The sequence below is a fragment of the Dermacentor albipictus genome, chromosome 3 (assembly GCF_038994185.2).
Source record: "Dermacentor albipictus isolate Rhodes 1998 colony chromosome 3, USDA_Dalb.pri_finalv2, whole genome shotgun sequence".
Lineage (NCBI taxonomy): Eukaryota > Metazoa > Arthropoda > Arachnida > Ixodida > Ixodidae > Dermacentor > Dermacentor albipictus.
Genome location: NC_091823.1, coordinates 10,578,196 through 10,598,247, shown reverse-complemented (window position 1 = coordinate 10,598,247; position 20,052 = coordinate 10,578,196). Strand labels below are relative to the sequence as shown.

Below are 20,052 nucleotides of genomic sequence, written 5' to 3'. Positions count from 1 at the left end.
CACACACACACACACACACACACACACACACACACACACACACACACACACACACACACACACACACACACACACACACACACACACACACACACACACACACACACACACACACACACACACACACACACACACACACACACACACACACACACACACACACACACACACACACACACACACACACACACACACACACACACACACACACACACACACACACACACACACACACACACACACACACACACACACACACACACACACACACACACACACACACACACACACACACACACACACACACACACACACACACACACACACACACACACACACACACACACACACACACACACACACACACACACACACACACACACACACACACACACACACACACACACACACACACACACACACACACACACACACACACACACACACACACACACACACACACACACACACACACACACACACACACACACACACACACACACACACACACAAGCGCGGATACGATAGGGCGAGGGAATGGTGGCGGTGGTGGACACACGTACACCCGAGCCCGCTTTGGGCAGCATCAGGACGAGGAGGAGGAAGTCGACGAGTGGCCCCGGCCAGTAGCGCGTTGTGGGCGCGGCTCTAATGTGTTTTCCAAGCGACGACGTAAACGATCGTTTCGCCACGCCAGGGCGCAGCCCGACGCGGGTCAGAGTCGTGCCAGTACCTCGACGCAGCAGCGGCAGCAACGTCTCCGTCGCTGTCCTAGGGAAGGATATCGGGGAAAAGGGAGGGGGGGGGGGGGGAGGTGACTCCTGCGGCTGCATTGGCGTCGTCCCACGCAACGACGAGAGAGAGAGAGAGAGCGGCGGCGGCATGCGGCCGTCGCGTCACCGCAAATGAGAACGCGCTGACCACACCGGCGCAATGGGTCAAGTCCGAGGCGTTGCTTCCTGAAACGCTCTTCGACGCGCCGCTCGCCCGTTCGGCGGCGGTGGTTACGCGCGCCTATGCAAGCAGTTCTGCTCCGCCCCTTAAGCGACACTCATAGCGCCGGAAGGCGCCCCTTGGAGATGCTCTTTTGAAGCTGCATTCGCCATGACCTTTCCTCCGAGCGTACGCCGGCGAACGGAACGCGTGTTTGCCTGCATAAGGGGTCACGGGAGCGCCTCGGGTTTGCATACACGCGAGCGGCGGGGATCAGCGCCACGGTCGACCCTCCCACCACCGCCGAACAACATCTCGCAAACGGGTCCAAGGCCAAACGAGCCGTTTCCCGACCGGAGGTGTAATAGAACCGTCTCGGAGCCGACTCGCGATGCAGTGACCCTCCGCGTGTTGCCCCGCTGTACGCCGCGTCCCGAGTGTGTATGATGCTCAGCCAGCGCGCTGAGCTAACAAGGCGCCCCCCTGCTTGAGGCCGCGAGCCGAAGGTTTTATTTCAAACCAGCGGCCAAGCATTAAACTCCCGGTCCGCCTGTTCCATTAATCTTCCGACGAAGCGCTGCAATCTTTCACGGGCGCCCTTTATCACGATGATAGGCACTTTGCGGACGAAGTATACCTCAGCGCATGCGCAGCCACCTACGAACGTCGGAGACGGCGCGATGGTTCACCCGACTGTTCACGGCGTCGAAGCGTTACGCGTGTAATTTTGAGGCACTCAAATTTTCTCGCATCTGAGAAGTAGGATTGCGCGCTGTGATGTGGTCTAGTGCGAGGTTTTCTGTTTCCGAGTGTAGTAAACTGACAGCTGAGAAAGAATAACGCATTGTCTTGTCCGAGTTTAAGAAGTCCAAGAATTGGCAAGCAAAAATTGGCAAGCATCCTGGACTGCATCGTAGGTCCAGCATCTGTCGGCTCACTCCTCCCATCCATACTCTGTACGTGGATTACGAAAACGGACACGTCGTATAAATAGCAAGGAACATTTGGAAATAGCGAGATATAACATAAGCACAAGGAATTATACTATGCATAGAATTGAACATGCTCTCAGGAACGGAGGAAGCCTAAAAGCAGTGAAGAACAAACTAGGAATTGGCAAGAATCAGATATATGCGTTAAGAGAGAAAGCCGGCACTATCATTACTAATATGGATGAGATAGTTGAAGTGGCTTAGGAGTTCTATAGCGATTTATACAGTACCAGTAGCACCCACGAAGATAATGGAAGAGAGAATAGTCTAGAGGAACTAGCCCCACAAGTAACGCCGGAAGAAGTAAAGAAAGCCTTGGGAGCTATGCAAAGGGGCAAGGCAGCCGGGGGAGGATCAGGTAACAGCAGATTTGTTGAAAGAGGGCAGATTGTTTTATAAAAACTGGCCACCCTGTATACACAATGCCTCGTGACCTCGAGCGTACCGGAACCTTGGAAAAACGCTAACATAATCCTAATCCATAAGAAAGGGGACGCCAAAGACTTGAAAAATTATAGACCGATCAGCTTACTGTCCGTTGCCTACAAAATATTTACTAAGGTAATCGCAAATAGAAACAGGAACACCTTAGACTTCTTTCAACCAAAGGACCAGGCAGGATTCCGTAAACGCTACTCAACAATAGACCATATTCACACTGTCAATCAGGTGATAGAGAAATGTGCGGAATATAACCAACCCTTATATATAGCTTTCATTGATTACGAGAAAGCGTTTGATTCAGTTGAAACCACAGCAGTCATGGAGGCATTACGGAATCAGGGTGTAGACGAGCCGTATGTAAATATACTGAAAGATATCTATAGCGGCTCCACAGCCACCGTATTCCTCCATAATGAAAGCAACAAAATCCCAATAAAGAAAGGCGTCAGGCTGCGAGATACGATCTCTCCAATGCTATTCACAGCGTGTTTACAGGAGGTATTCAGAGACCTGGATTGGGAAGAATTGGGGATAAGAGTTAATGGAGAATGCCTTAGTAACTTGCGATTCGCTGATGATATTGCCTTGCTTAGTAACTCAGGGGACCAATTGCAATGCATGTTCACTGACCTGGAGAGGCAAAGCAGAAGGGTGGGTCTAAAAATTAATCTGCAGACAACTAAAGTAATGTTTAACAGTCTCGGAAGAGAACAGTAGTTTACGATAGGTAGCGAGGCACTGGAAGTGGTAAAGGAATACATATACTTAGGACAGGTAGTGGCCGCGGATCCGGATCATGAGACTGAAATAATCAGAAGAATAAGAATGGGCTGGGGTGCGTTTGGCAGGCATTCTCAGATCATGAACAGCAGGTTGCCATCATCCCTCAAGAGAAAAGTGTATAACAGCTGTGTCTTACCAGTACTCACGTACGGGGCAGAAACCTGGAGGTTTACGAAAAGGGTTCTACTTAAATTGAGGACGACGCAACGAGCTATGGAAAGAAGAATGATAGGTGTAACGTTAAGGGATAAGAAAAGAGCAGATTGGGTGAGGGAACAAATGCGAGTTAATGACATCTTAGTTGAAATCAAGAAAAAGAAATGGGCATGGGCAGGACATGTAATGAGGAGGGAAGATAATTGATGGTCACTAAGGGTTACGGACTGGATTCCAAGGGAAGGAAAGCGTAACAGGTGGCGGCAGAGAGCTAGGTGGACGGATGAGATAAAGAAGTTTGCAGGGATGACATGGCCACAATTAGTACATGACCGGGGTAGTTGGAGAAGTATGGGAGAGGCCTTTGCCCTGCAGTGGGCGTAACCAGGCTGATGATTATGAACATAAACTTGGAATGAGCATGGCCGGTATCCTTCTGCCATGGAACCATTTAATATCCTCCTTTTGTACATGTAAACTCATACCTATAATGTATGACACGATGTAATGCAGTCATAAACTCAATGCTATATACTAAGCGTTAACAAGCTAAACACAGACCTTAATTACTCTCGGTGCATAAAACTTAACGCAGCCCACACATACAAAAATAATGTCAAAGTGGATTGTTTTTCGACTTTAGTCGTTCCGAATGATCGCCTCTAAGCATCCCGTAAATGTGCCTTAATGCCTGCGTCACACAGAACCATAATTATTTCCACGGAATTAAACCATAATAAATGAGTATACACATGACTCCCTCGGTGTATTCAGAGTGCACCTTCATGAATTTGGTCACAATTTGCCTGGCTCATCTGCTGACGTAAAATTTCGCTGGACAGAAAGACAGCAGGCTTGAGCTATTCCTACGGCTATAGTAACTCATTCACTGTGACAGCAGTGTACGCCGACAGTGGAGATAACGATCTTATTTGCCACAGCGTGATTCTTCCTCAAATGTGGTTCCCCCACTACGGGGAACTAGACAAGAACACAGCTGCTATAACGTGCTTTCTAGGGGGAAGTCGTGCGGTCGTATAAAAGATTTCTATTTAAAAAAAAAAGAATGAGAAAGAACGAAAAAAATGTGTATTATATTATTTGTAGTGTATTAATGCGATAACACAGAAAGAATAACATGGTTTAGATAAAGTTCTGACTTGTTTGTAATGTACGAAACTTCCTTTTTGTATGACATTGTAACGCGTGTTGTGTCATTCTTATGTCAGACATGGACCGACCTGATTATTCTCCAACCCCCTCTGTCTAACGGGGCTAAATTTATTCTGTTATAATGCATAGCTTTATGGAACCTATTGTTCGAAACTGTCTTGCAAAAAAGCAAGCTTTTTTTTTTTTGAGGCTGTTCTACAATTTACTATTGACATATTTGATTCTGATAACGGGTACATCATGTTTATGTTAGTTTTGTTTTCGTTGCTCAGTAGGACAGCGTCCAGCACCTACATGTCCAACGTGAGTGCAGCAAATTATTCGAGATAACGTTGGAATTTGGTTTCCTTGACAAATTTTCAATCCATTTTATTTTTGTGTGTGTGTGTGCGTGCGCGCGTGTAAATCAATATTTAGGTCGTAGGTGAAGAGGCAGTTGCTGATTAAAGGCTGCATGCTTTTTAGGCTCGATAACTCGTTTTAATGTTCCTGCCTAGGAATTAATCAACTGTGAGGCCAGAAGTGCTAAAGGAAATTATGTCACCAGAAGAATAGCGCAGGGCCACCTAGAGATTTGTCTGCTTTCATTTTTTCTCTACATTTGTAATGTTGATATGATGGGGCACTTTGCGGCCAAATCGTGCGATCTACTGTGTAAACAATATGGTGTTGTCGCTGTGTCGTCACTGTTGGCACAGATGTAGTCTATGCTTTAGACAGCGTTTTTCACCAACCACCTCATTCTACGCTCTTTCTCGATTGTGTGTGTGTGCCATGTTTGATGATTATCAACAACATTGTCATGTCCCCCTCCTTTGTGCCGCATACGCTGTTTTAACTAGCATGACAACGGAAAACTACACACAAACACACCACCGTCATGTCAAGAACAATTCCTGCGCGATGCCACATAATGTAATCGTCGTCCGCTACAGTACTGCTCGTTCTAGCGTCCGAAACACATGGACAGCCACCACTGATCTCAGTCTGTGTGGAGCGTAATGCCTTGCATTAACTGTCCAGCACTGGTTGTTGCGCGGTAGCTCCTATACAGAGTTTCAGCGTACCTGTGACACATCCGACTATCGCTATGTAGTCCCAACAGAACAAACATGACATATGGAGTGCCGCCAGGATCTTTAAATGGTAGAAAACGTATTGAATCTGCTGTAATGTCTATATCTTTTTTTTTCAGTGTCCGTTGTAGAATGTTAGAAAAGAACCCCATGTCATTGCAATCCACAAAACAATGGTCAATAGTTTCGGCTTCAGGACCTATTGTTGCCACAAGGTCGTTTTTTCCGTTAAGCTGCATCGTATGTGCGTAGTGTGTATGCAGCGCGAGAGCAGCTACCATAGTGGATGTCCTTATTGGATACATGAGTTTGTTTGCCTGCATATTAAGGCCATGTTAGCCCAGAGCTTTGAAGGTCTCTACGTCTTAATTCCATGTAATAAAGGGAAAGAAAAGTTGGTTAGCTCAGTGGTTGGTACGCTCGACTACCAAATACACATGATTTCACTGGCATGGATTCAAATCCCAGTGGAGGCGGCTGTGCAGAACTTTTCTTTTTCTTCACGCTGTGGCAATGGCGATGTTGGGGATGACGAGGTGACCTGGGCGACGGCGCAACTCATCATTGTACGTCTTCGATGACGACAAAGGTCGTCGTCGGCGTAACAGAATGGACGGACGGACGGACAAGGCAACCCAATTTCAAGCTCTAAACTTCTGTCGCAGTAAAAGACAGTGAGTGCATTCCAGAGTTAATTCTGCAAAATCTTTAGCTGTACGACCAGTGACCTGCAATGCGTATAAAGCAACTTCGTTACACATTTCATGAACATCGCCATCGTCAAATGTATTTGGAGAGCTCAGAATAATACAACATTGCGTATTTGCCAAACGTATGATGTTGCGAACTCGCTGGTGTTCATTCAAAACTTCTTGAACGACTAGTGCGCACATACAGCTCAAACTTGGCATGTTATTATAGCCTAGGTACCTAAGCACAGTACAGCGAAATGTAATAAATGCCGTAATGGATGGCGAATACTGTCGTGCGCTAACCTGTACAAAAATAGCGACCGTATGGCAGCACTATCTTAAAGCGTCCGCTGGCTTCTCCTCAGCGCAAAGGAAGAACCGAAAGAACTTTTTTCATTCGTCATTTTCACTAGTGAACCCGAGACCACCCCCTTCCCGGTAGAAGAAAGCCCGCTCCAAAACCTCACCCGCGCGACCGCAGGGCACCTGGTGGTGAAGGACGTTTCTTTCTGCTCTCTTTGCGGAGCATCGACGCAGCAGCGCGAGCCCGGTGGACCGTAGAGAAAGAACAAAGAAAGCAGCATTTCACGCATGCCTGGAGCGCAGCACGCATACGACGCCAACGACCCGGCGTCACCGCCTGCGGCAACGAGAAAACAGCGGCCGTTGCAGCAGCGCAGCTATAGGAACTGTGCGTGTGGCATTCTTTTAAACCCAGCTCGCGTCAGAGACCGTGGAGGAGCTTCCAATGCCTATCATCAAAAAGAAGAGCTAGAAGAGCGAGCTTCATAGAGGGTCGTGGCAAAAGAAGTGGCGTCCTCGACAGGACCACGCTTGCGGAGAATGACTTCTGTGGAACAACGGCCCACAGGTGTCTCTCTCTCTCTCTCTCTCTCTCTCTCTCTCTCAATGTGCGACTGAAGAGCCACGTACATATGCACGGGCCAGGCTGGCAGGCCATCTCTCGTCGCAGCAGAAGAAGCCGCCGTCACACCGCTGACCTTGGTCCTCTTCATTAGTCCCACCACGCAGGGAGGCCAGAGCTCCGAGCCACCCGCCTCTTTTTTACTATACCACCGCGCAACAAGGCGCGAAGGTGCGCGCAAGAGGCCAGACGAAGCGGCGCTGGCTAGCAGCGGGCACCCTAACGACCGCCGCTGAATGAAACATTGTTCGTGTAATGCCTCGAAATAACCTGCCGCGGGGCGCAACAATGCTGACGATTGGTCGTCTGCCTCCGCGCAGGAACGTCGGCGTCTCTGCGTCTCCCTCACTGCGTGCAGCGTATAGTATTCCGCGATGGCGAACAGTGGTGCACGTATACACACGACACTGAAGCGCTTTCTTCGTCCTTCGCTGCTTGCATACGGGTGCCGTTGTCTTTCTTCTCGTCCTTTTTCTCGCAGTAACGGAGTCGCGGGTTCGCTTAGTATTACCGAGCTTGCGCCGTTCCCTTGACATCGTCGCCGTTGGCACTCTATTCCTCTTACTTTTTTTCCTCTCTTTTACGCAACAAAGACAGCTGCTGCTGCTGTTGGCGCATCGAAGGACACGCGTGCCGCAGTCAAAGGACTTTTCCTTAGACGCCGGGATGTGGGGACCCGCATGACTTTCTCTCTCCCGCGCCCCCGTCTCACCCTTCGCCCTAGAAAGAAGTAAAACGAACAGACGATGATGGGAGAAAATGCAGGCGAGACTAGAAGTTATTGAATGCAAGACGAGAAAGAAGCAGGACAACACTTCGTCGGGATAAAAGAAAGGAAAACACAAACAGAATGAAGAAACGAAACAGAATGCGTATAACAATGGAGGTCAGGCAGCGGCGCTCTTCGCAATTTCCTTCCCGCGCGCCAACCGCAGAAGCAACAGCAGAGGACGGGGCCCCTCAATTGGTTGAGGTGCGCACACGTTCGATCCCAATCGAGGCGTCAAAAAAAAAAAAAAAAGGAACTGACGCGCACTCGTGAAAAGAATGGAAAGAGCGATGCGCTACGGGGCGAAGTCGGGAGAAATTCAAAAATATGTGTAGTAAAAGAAAGGGAGACTTTCTCCGGCGAGCACGTGAAGGTGTATGCCACGTAATATGGCGGGAAGTGATTGGGAGATGAAGAGCGACGTCAAACGCGGCGTGGCACACAATAGCGGGCCAGCGCCGCGCTGTGCACATCGGTGAAAGCGCGCGCGTGCGAGTCCGTGCTGCGCCGCGGCTGCGAATCGACTAATATAGTCGAACCGGCTAAAAGCATGCAGCGAGAAGCGCCACGGCAGTCCCTATACTGCGCAAAAGAAAGTAGTGCCTGCTAAACTTCTCGAATTGCAACTGGTGTCCGAACACATATTGAGGAACGCTAAACAGCAATGCCGAATCAGTTCAATAAGAAACTCGATCACTAAAACTGACATGTGCGAGTTGGTATGAATTCATGGAGGCTAAAATTAGCACACCGACACCGTGGACTGAAAGACCCAAGTGCTGGCTATCAACTGATATACTGAAGGACGCAAGGGTATAGAAAACGTGCTAGGTGCAACTGCTCATGCGCCAGTGAAAGCTAATCGCCAGAAGCTACTTTCCATGTTGTTCCCCGAACAAATTATAGTTATATAACACCATTGCAAAACGGTACCAATGAAGGACATTTAGTCATCATTAAAGATGACAGACGCTTGACTGACACACGTGTCAATCAAATAAAAGACATGCCTTGCTTCCACCAGCCCTCCCTTAGTTAAGACTGGTAACGATATACTCGAAGCAGTTGTCACTTATTTCTCCGGCAAAGGTTGACTATACTACTACGAAAAATGAAGGCCTGCGAATTTAGGTGGCCTTACACTTCTTGTCGACGTTTGTCTGCATTGACCATCTAAAAACGCTCCATGTTTCATACGTAACTCAACTACTACCACAATAAAATTGTTTTGTTGACGAATTTGTACAGCCCATCGCTTCTGTTTAGATAAAATAACGAGTCAGTGGGATGAAGCCTATGACAAATATAAAAGAAGACCACAAGACAAATTTATGGAAAGCTTATGACAGGTTTGTAGGCAGTCAACGGAGCATAAAAATTCATTTTGATAGAAAAATATTGCGTGGGTTTGGCGAGCCGCGCGGTAAAGGCGTTGGTTCACCTCCGGCTGCCCCGCGTCGCCTCGATCCTCCTTGACGCAGTTTTCCCGGAAAATAGCGGCTGCGGACGCTTCCGCATCGGCTGGCCGCAACACCGTTCGTCGACGGGATGTGTATCGTGCCAGCCCGTGCGGCATTGGCGAATTGCAGATCGTGCACGGGCACGGCTTTATCTCAGACTAGCCCGACTCTTGACAGCTTGTTCTTATCCATTCTTCTCGGCGACCTCATTTCCTTTCCTCCTCGCCCACGCGCAGGCGATCTCGCTTCTTTCTGTGGTAGATTTATTTATTTATTTATTTATTTATTTATTTATTTATTTATTTATTTATTTATTTATTTATTTTGCAGAGAAGAGCGTAAACTGCCTACCTTCTACGTCGTCTGATGGCTCGAAGAACATCGCTGAACGATTCTGTCACCTGTGATTCGAAGTTATAACGAAAAGCAGTGCATAGCAGAGAGCGCATTAAGTTATTTAGCAGACCCCCTGCGCCAGTTATGACACAGTTATGAAGGTTGTCTTTGTACGTACAGTACTGAGAATTGTCGTAATCTACGTCCCTCCTTCGCGAAAATTCTTTGGTACGCCGAGAGGAAGATGTCATCTGCCTCCCTCGTTTATCATTGATTCTAGCACTTGAACCTGACATTATAATGATCACTGAGATATGGCATCATAAAGGTATATTAGCGAAGTAACACCTAATTCTTATGTATAGGTTAGGAAAGGCCGAGATAGAACAAGTGGCGGGGTTGCGTCAATGAATCGCGATAATATCAATTTTATTATACTCTATGTTCCAGTTGACATTGAGGTTGTATGGGTTAAGACAATTTTAAATAACCGCGCAGTCCACACTGGTGGTGTATATCGGCCACCAAATTCGCCAATCCTCTTAAGTACCTTTGAGTCTCCGATGCTTTATGGATTGCAATATGCAACATGGTGAAAATATTATACTTTTGGGGGACTTCAATCTACCTGGAATAAACTGAACGAGAAGAAAGGGAGTTAACCGAGGGACGCGATTTTTATTAATCATATCATGAGAAGCGAACAAAGACGCCAAGGACAACATAGGGGAAATTACTTGTACTTACTAATTGAATTAAAGAAACGATAAATGAATGTAAATGAAAGTGGATGAAAAAAACAACTTGCCGCAAGTGGAGAACGATCCCACGTCATCGCATTACGCGCGCGAGCATCGCACGGGTAATGCTACCATTACAAATGGGTTCTCATCTTATTTTCATTCTCGCGAGCAATATGTTGAGACTACAGACATGAAATCTCGAGTTTCATCTGTCAAGTCATGAGTACCCCAAGGTAGTTTCTTGGCTCCTTTTTATTTCTTGTATTTATTAACGATTTCTCGAATGACACAGCCGCTTCCATCAGGTTCTTTGCAGATTACTGCGTGATATACAATAAAGTAGAAACAGTAGCTGATCAGGAAAGGACTACACGGGAACTCACAGAAGATAAAGAAATCGTATAGTGAATGGCAAATTGAAATGAATCCACTAAAAATAGTAGTCAAGACAGTTTCTAGAAACAAGAATAATCTAAATTACTCTTACTACAGTGATAATTATGATATTAAAAGCTTTGAGCAGCGTAAGTACCTAGGCTTGATTTTCTCAAATGATCTTCGCTGGAAACATTATTTTTTATTTATTTATTTATTTATTTATTTATTTATTTATTTATTACCCTCAGGGCAAAGCATTACAGAGGGGAGTGGGTAATACATAATAACACTGAAAATACAAACAACAGCAGAGAACGATAAATTACCAAAACATAGATAAGTTAGAATAAGTGATCAATACAATATATCATTCAATAGAAGCGGTAGCAGCAGTCCGAAACAATACAGGGTGAGAAATTGTGGCAACTGAGGAAAGAAGGCAGTTCCAGTCATATGACGTGCGAGGAATAAAAGAATCCGAGAATGTTTAGTTTTGCTTGTAGAAATGCCTACCTTATGTATGTGATCTGTGCGGCGTGAAATATATGAAGGGGGAAGAAGTAACTCGTAGCAAATGGACTCATGAAATATTTTGCGAAAAAGGCACAGGCGTGCAATTTTGCGTCGTGATGCAAGTGAAGTTAGGCCCAGGGTAGTACGCTTGATGTACGCCAAAAGTCAGAGAGAATAAACCGTGGGTGAAATGTGTGTTTTTAGGCCAGCCACTCGCTCTGGTGTCTCAGGCGTAATTTCCCCTTTGCGACACAAGAGACAATATGTTCAGTGCATAAAACACTAATAAGGCCAATAAATGAACATGAAAAGGTTGTCTGTGATCCTTTCTGTGCTACAAACACATAAAAGATCGAAAAAATCCAGTGTCTAGCAGTCAGATTCACATTCAAGCAATACCGGCGGTCGAACTCCCCTTCTCCACCGTGCGTACTTGCAGACATACCCACATTACAGGCTACGACTAAATACGAAAGGTTGAAATACCATTATCTTACTATTAATCGTAATGTTCATATAAAATACGCCGACTATATTGAAATTATTCGCAGTGAGACCTCTAGGCACCATCATTCAATTTTTATTTGTATTTCTGCTGTTCGTATGGACTGTTTTAAGCATAGCTTCTTTCCCAGAGCTATCAGCGAGTGGTATTCTCTGTCTAAAGAAGCCGTCTCAGCTTCATCAGCTGATTCATTCATAAAACATGTAGCTGACATACTGATTTGTTACTGCTAATAGAAGCTTTCCTTTTTGTCTTTTTATATGTGACTTGCTTTGTTTCTTTTCTAACAATTTGCTTGTTTGTTATTTGGTGTTATTAATTTGTTCCTTCATCAGCTAGATTTGAATGTAAATATATCTGATGTGATTGTTTTCCAGAATTCTAACTGTTGTACATTTTTATTCCGCTCCTGTAATAGCCCTGCATAAGGGCTGACAGTATCTGTAAATAAATTTTAGAAAACACAGAGCGGCCGTATTTTGTGATGAATACTTTATTTCTAGCCTTCATCCTCCTTCTTCTCTAGGTCATCGGATCACACCGTTATCACCAAAGTCGATTGCTCGGTGCTACTGGAGATAGGAAATGAATACCTCACAGGAGAAAAACAATCCTAACAAAATACAGCTGCTCACTTCCACATATCAGCTGTCTTTTTCTGCTAAAAGTGGCCAACACCATGCGCCAGAACTGTGCCATATTAAACGAAAGATTGAACTTCAGACTTCGACGCCAAAGTGAAATTGCTGACGGCTTAAACAATCAGCAGTAAAATTATGAAATAAATAAATTAAATTCTGGGATTTTACGTCCCGAACAACGATCTGGTTATAAGACACTCTGTAGTAAGAGAATCAGATTAATTATGAACACCATGGTGTCCTTTAACGTGTAACTAAATCTAATGTACACGAACGATTTTGCATTTCGTCCCCATCGAGGCGCGGCAGCTGCAGCTGGAATCGAAGCTGGCACCTCGAGCTCGGCAGTGCAATAACGCCGTAGCCACTAAGCTGCCGCGGCAGGTAAATATCTGAAGAACTGCACAATGATGCCACAAATTGCGCCGATTTTACATAGAAGAGGGCGCAAGGCGAATCAAGACGGCGATATCCCCAACACCCCTCACTGACGTCACCACTATATACCGCAATTCCGGGTCTAGAGAAACGGTGTTCACCTCAGTGGCTATGCTGCTGTGCATGAGGTCGCGGTTTCGTTAGCAGGCCGCACCAGCCTCATTCCCATGGGAGCCAAAGTGAAAAAAAGAAAGCAACACAAGAAGGCTCGTGCAGTGTGCGCTTGATGTGCAAGAAAAGCCTCAGGTGGTCAAAATTATTCCGGAACCCTCTACAACGGCGTCACTCGTAGCTCGTGAGTCGCTTTCGGACATAAAAGGACATAATGTATGTATGACGTTCGACCTTCGACTGCGATTACCTCCACCAATAATTTTTTTTTTTCTTTTTCACGGTAGATAGACGCCGAAGGAGTTCAAATAGGCTAATCTACTTCTATGGCGTGATTTAGCATTCGCCTATGCTGTCCCGTGAACGTCTCTCTCGGCGAGTCGAGGTAAGTCACGGTATCCTTCGATTTGTCGACCTGTCTCAGCCGGATGACGAACGAGTTGGACAGCGATTAGTCCTGAAGGCGACCGGACGATCGGGTCCTGCCGTTGGCGTTTCCATTCTTCGCTACGTGCCCTCACTACTCGAAGGCCGAGACGGCAGTGCCGCGAACAAGAGAGCAAAAAGGATGAGAAAAAAAAATAAGTAAGTACTGCTCACCGACAGACAGCTGGCGTGTTTATCGTGGAGACAGCGGCCTTTGCAAATGCCCGAATGCGCTACGTGGTGCAGGGACGGTCTCTCTCGCCGCTAGCAAATCGGAGGAAATATAAAGGAGTCGAGCCGCACATGCAACGTATACGCATTGACAGCGTGACTGACGAGGGCACATACAGTCAGGGTCAGTTACACGGACCTAATGCGCGCTCACTTCGCTGCTCGGACGTGCCGTTGGCGAGAATACCGAGGCCTTTCTACACGCGGTCACGCAGAAATACCGACAACGCAGACGCGTGCAGACTATGATAGACGCGTTCAGCACAAGCATCGCACAAGGACGACGCGAATCTCCGAAAACGTTAAACGCGTGACGGCGAGTCTCCTCAAGAGTGTTCTGCTAAGCCTTCGCTCCTGCTTTAAGGAACCGCGCGAACTGAGGACAGCAGCTTCAGAACAGAGGACAGTGCTGCGTCCTCTGTCCTTCTGAAGTTGCCCCATGTGCGCGCTTGTTAAAGCGAAGCTTTCTTTGCCTCTTCTCCCGAATTTACGGGCACGGCTGCTGCTGCTGTGGTCTTGCTTGCAGCGCTGCTGAGTTTCTTGCAACATCACCAGATGGCGCTCGCGTCCGCGCATCCCAGCCGGCGCCGCCGCGGCAGCGTTTTTGTGCATATGGCGCCTGCTGTGCTTGCTTTCCTATGCGACAAAAATGCAGGTGCTGGGCAATGGAAATCGCGTGCTGGGTTCTAGTAGTGGTAGTTGTAGCAGAAAAATTTATTTGTCATTTGGTAATAAAGTCCCAGAGGGTGGAGCCATCAGTCCAGAGCCCCATTTGCTGCTGCTATCCGGTTGGCCCGGTCAATCATGCAGGTATCGCTGGTCGTACAATGCTGTGCTGGAAAGAGCGGCTTCCCACTGGGTAGGGAGGCGTTGGGAATTGTAGGAAGGCCAGGTGGTTTCGAGCATTCCCACGTAGAATGGTAGAGGTCAGGGTGTCCTCGACAGGAAGGACATTTGTCGGGATACTGGGTAGGGTAAAAAGTGTGGCGGAGAGCAAGGCTGGGTTGTGATACTGTAAACATTAGAATCGTCCAGAGCCTGAAGAGAACGCTTGGAAATGGCGTCTAAACAGCGTGCTGGCCACGTGTGCAGAAGGAGCACGTAGACACGCGCTAGAAAAATGGCTCCAAAGCGTGCACTCAGCGTCGAGGACACGCAGTACCGAAAGAAGTGCCGCGCGGAACAGGAGCGCCTTCGCTGCGCAGCAAAAATGTGGTGCAGACCGCGTATGTATGCATACAATGTATACAGACAATTACAAAATTAATTTAATTACGTACAGCTCGATAATTCAATTAAAATTTAACGCTTCTGCCACGACAATCAAAGCAGACAACATACAAAGCTTCGCTATAGTACACATCGATTCCCACAGTGCGGGGCATCTGTCAATTTTGTTCGCTATGACAAGTCACCGGCAAGATGACGATGCCAATCCAAGGTATTCACATACCCTATGGTGCGCCCAGATAGCAGCGGAGAACAAAATTAAGAAAATACCTCTTTACGCAAAATCTCCCGCTAATTGGCATGTGGTGCCTAGGCTAACGCTGTGACACTTTTATGCCCGAAAGAAGTGCTGGCCATGCCCGTTGATTGCCTTCCTTTCAGACCCTGAGTTCGTGAGCGTTCGTTGAAGTATCCGAGTTAATAACCTAAGAAATGCTCAGGAGGAACAGGTAACGGCCAAGCACGCCAGGCAAACTCCTTGTTGCAGCACCAACGCCACCCACCGTCTCCACAAGCATGACGCAACTTGAAGTCGGCGTAGATGCTTCCACGGGGAATGAAGCTGGCGTTCGTCCTCCCCCTTACTAACGATTGTTTCCACAAAGATGTTAAGAACGCGGGGACCCCTGATGAACTGCACGTACGACACAAGCTTGCACGGGAAAGTCGATCGTAGTGGTCGGTAAGCACTTCTTTGCGGTGGCCTACTGAAAAGAGTGAACGAGCAGCCGCAACTTGCGCCCTTGCTTCGCGCCGAGCCATCAACGTCGGTAGCTGTCTCGGAGCTCCGAACCAGTTTGTCTAGGGCAGCTGGCTCCCCTGCGTAACACACACGTCCTTTTTGCGCTACAAAGATCTGAACCAAAAGAAACAAAAAAAAATAAACGACCGCGCTATCACGTACACAAATCACTTGGATGTGGAGCGATCCCTCCTGACGCTGCCCCCCCCCCCCTTTTTTTTCTCTGCTCTTCCTCGTTTGTGCGTGTGTGCGCAAACATTTGGAGCACGTCAGACAACGCGACCGCAGGCGACCTGCTTAGCGTACGGTGCCCGTCGTAGCAGCAACCGGGTTTCCGATTGTTTGAGCTTCTGAGAGCACTATACGTCAAGGCACGCACACATATCCGTTAAAGCGGTATATACTGCAAAGGTTCTAGACTTCCGCGGCGCTGGGGACGACAGGAAACATATTTGCGCCGTTTCCACGCTCTCATTGTGCGCTGGCCGTAGATACAGCATATCACGCTGTGAATGCGGCCCTAAAAGGATCATCTCTTTGTAAAGGGCTCACACGCAGATTGTAACGTTTCGTATAATCTGTGCGATGCTCTCTGAACCGGATCTACTACATCTTTATAAGAACGTGACCGATAAGCTCAGTTAGTGGTCCAAAGTCGTGACGAGTGACTTAATTCTGACGAGTGAATAATTTTTTTTTCACGATTATCCGCAGGTCGCAAGAAGTTGAAGCATGCGTGACATTGGGGGAAGCCTTCCCTTGCTGATATACACGTGAATCAACTTCGTGCAAGTATGTGAATGTGCCTGAATTCTTCAGATGCTTGGAAACACGGCACGAGCGGCGTTCGCCGCGAATACTCAGATCCCGAAAACATGGACGGTGCATCGACGCAGGCCGAGAAAAACGACAGGCAAACACGACGACTTCTTTGCCCCAAGTTGGTCTAGCGCTGCAGACAACGTGCCATCGGAATTCTAATTAGCTCAAGATACCACTGCGACTTGATGCGGAAGGCCGAGCGGAGCCTTATCGTAGCAGCACCAGTATCCTCTCCTTCGCTCCCCACTGCGATTGTACATACACTTCGTGATCACGATAGTCTCCAGCCGGACACTGCCCCATAGACCTGTCCGCCTTGCATCAGGTACCAGTGGGCAGATAAGCGGGCAGCACGCGAGCACGGCTTTTCAGCGCGCCCTCCATCAGTCGGACGCGAGGCAGCCACAGCAGTGCCGGACGCCCGATTCGCGCCGCGGCGATCCTGATGTGCAGCGTTGAGTGCACGATAGAGCACGCGCGCTACAGGGACGGGAGCGAGCTGGAAGAGAAGCGTCCTGCCGCGGAGACGACGACAGTGCGTGCCCGATGCCACAAGGACCTCAGGCGGGCTGCGCCAGACCTGACAGGGTCCTCCGGCAGTGTTTCGCGCGCAACCCGCTCGGCAGAGCGAGTCAGTCAGAGGAGAGGCCCCCGTCGCGCGAGCTGCGCATTCCGGCGACGGTCGCCGGCGCGCAAGCCACTCCGTCGCCCCGCGGCCATCGCGTTTGATTCTCGCCCTGCAACACATTGCCGCGCACTGGTACGCGAGCCACCGGAGCTGGTGTCGCGACTCGCTCCAGGGCGAAATTCACGACGCTTGGTGTTGGAGGACAGTTCGCGATAGTCTCTGCGGCCTCTGCGCTGGCCAATCGCGCCGTTCTATCGCGGGACAGCCAACCTGCGGGCAGGCCGTGGGATGTCATTCAGCAAGAAAATCATAACTCATCGTGCATGGTTGTAAGGATACCCGCCGTGGTTGCTCAGTGGCTATGGTGTTGGGCTGCTGAGCACGAGGTCGCGGGATCGAATCCCGGCCACGGCGGCCGCATTTCGATGGGGGCGAAATGCGAAAACACTTGTGTGCTTAGATTTAGGTGCACGTTAAAGAACCCCAGGTGGTCAAAATTTCCGGAGTCCCCCAGTACGGCGTGCCTCATAATCAGAAAGTGGTTTTGGCACGTAAAACCCCAAATATTATTATTATGGTTGTAAGGATATAAAGATATACGAAGATGCCATATAGTGCAAGGCGGCACATAATCGAACAAAGCGCAGATAAAGAACAGACGGATAAAGTTCTTTGCTCGGGGCGAATGTGTGTTCGTACATTTGTAAAAACAGGGTTAGCCTTCGCGAAGCTCGTACGCAACAGCAGTTCGTGATAACGAGCACATCGTTAGATATATAGGCGGTTCGGTAGTGAGAAGCAGTTTTTACGAACGAAAGCCTTTGAGAGCTCGGCCACGGATTTCTGATTAGTAGACACCGGCTTGCTCGATAATCCCGATAGCGTGCGATAAAGTGGCCAAGTGGAGCATGCGCCCGTCGTCAATCGCTGTGAAATGCAACCCGCTTTCGGCACTCCACAGAAGGGTCCGAATTAATTAGTGGGATCGTACGTACGAGCGTAACGTAAAAATGCGCAGCCGCTTATATGCAGATAGCAAACGAAGCATAAAAACGATATTAAGGCGCCAGCCGAATTACACAACTTATTCTGACGTCCTATATAGTATACCTGTATACATTAAGTATGTCTACAAGATGCATATACGATGTCTACAGATAGATTACTTATAGGGAACATTTAGAGTGTCTAGAGCCAATAATTTGTTTCACGTAGTTTCGGGGCAGCCAGCCTTACTTTTTCGACCAACTGTGCTGTCAGTAGGACGTGTCAGGTGAGAGATAAAATGAAAGTCCGTGGGCAGGCAAAGCCGTCCATAACGCGTTCGCAAGCCGTCAATGCGCTTCTTTAGGTCGATTCTGGCAAAAACGACGCCAAATACTGCACGCGCTTACAAACGGCAGGCTTTGCCAACCTAGCCATCCAGATTAACAGTTGGCGCCAACTTGTGCAAGGCTGCACGCATTTATGGGCGAGGCAGGCCGTGGCTGTCAACGCAGATTCGCTCCTTAGCGGGAGCAGCTCGCGGCCCGTCTCCACCCAAGCCTCGGTCAGCGTCTCGAGGGGACAGTGCTCCGTCGTGGACGTCGTTAGCGGGCGCGCGTTCACGGTCATCGTCGAGCAAGGCGACACCTGGCCACCGCAGATGGGAAGGGACGGGAATGGTGGCAGTGGCGGCGACGGCACGCCGAGTCACGTCAATGGTCTGCAGTGCGTGTAGTATGTAGTGCGTGCATTTATGTGCGCGCTCCCATCGCTCTTGCCCGCATTACGTGCTGCTCGCGGCAAGCCAGACAAGCGCGAAACCAAGTGCAACAACAACAACAACAACAACAACAACAACAACAACAACAACAACAACAATAATAATAATAATAATAATAATAATAATAATAATAATAATAATAATAATAATAATAATAATAATAATAATAATATCACGTTAGTATACTCCAAAGAGGATGAAGGCGGAAGCCTGCGCGCTCAAGAGACATTAATTAAATTACCTGACATTCTCACTCGAAGGTGTTCTTATTTCTTATTACTCGTTCTATCCCACCAAACAAAGTTCATGGGATCGAGTGCTTTAATTGACGTCACCTTCATTAACTTCTACTTAATTAACACCAATGGCCGTGCGTTCAACCGTCAATGGTAGCACTATCAGTTTCGGTGCCATTGAATTTTGGTCCCACCGGAGGTCGAGGGTTCCGCTCCCAGCAAAGGCCGTGAGTTCGAATGCCTTAATTAACTCTACCATAATTAATTGCGCCTTAATTAAGAACGAAGGTCGTGGGTTCGACCATCAACGGCGGCACCATCAGTTTCGGTGCCGTTGAATTTTGGTCCCACCAAAGGTCGTCGGTTCGAGCGCCTTTATTAACTATACCATCATTAACGCCAAAGGTCGACGGTTCGTCTACCACCAATGGTCATGGGTGACACCATGAATTTTAGTGCCATTGAATTTTGGTGCCATAACGCCAGACATCGGATTTTTCGTCCCATGAGCCGTCTAAGGCGTTCGTCGTCATAATATGACGAAGACGAAGGAACGTTTTGTTAAAGGAACGGTACGTAAGCAACAACGAAAACGGCAACGTACGTGTGATTTCTATGATCAACGGCGCTGTCAATATCCTATCTAACAAATAGGTGCCCCACAGTGATAAAAAAGCTAGATACATCTGTTCATATTGCAATGACCTTTGAATCAACAAATCAGTGCAGTACTATTACATTCGCCTATATCTATAGGTCTTGAAATCATCGGTGCAGAGCTAAATAATAATGACAACATAAGAATGATGACACGAAGAACCTGTAGCGTTCTCGCCACTCAAAGCTACTTTTGGGCCAAGAGGAATGCCTACTGAAAGCAAGAGTCTCTGCCTTCGAGATTAAC

At 47.9% G+C, this 20,052-nt stretch overlaps 2 protein-coding genes across 9 annotated transcripts in view; one reads left to right on the top strand and one right to left on the bottom strand.

The window, feature by feature from the left end:
* Positions 1-20,052, bottom strand: part of LOC135919543 (protein Shroom3-like) — a 612,939-nt gene that overhangs the window by 396,352 nt on the left and 196,535 nt on the right. The gene's annotated exons all lie outside the window — the stretch shown is intronic.
* Positions 1-20,052, top strand: part of LOC135919544 (uncharacterized) — a 148,954-nt gene that overhangs the window by 17,376 nt on the left and 111,526 nt on the right. The window contains exon 2 of one of the 4 annotated variants that reach the window (XR_010569998.2): positions 4,754-4,784. The exons of the other annotated variants lie outside the window; for them this stretch is intronic. The gene's annotated coding sequence lies outside the window, so the exon portion shown is untranslated. The remainder of the gene's footprint in view (positions 1-4,753; positions 4,785-20,052) is intronic. 4 annotated transcript variants of the gene reach the window in all.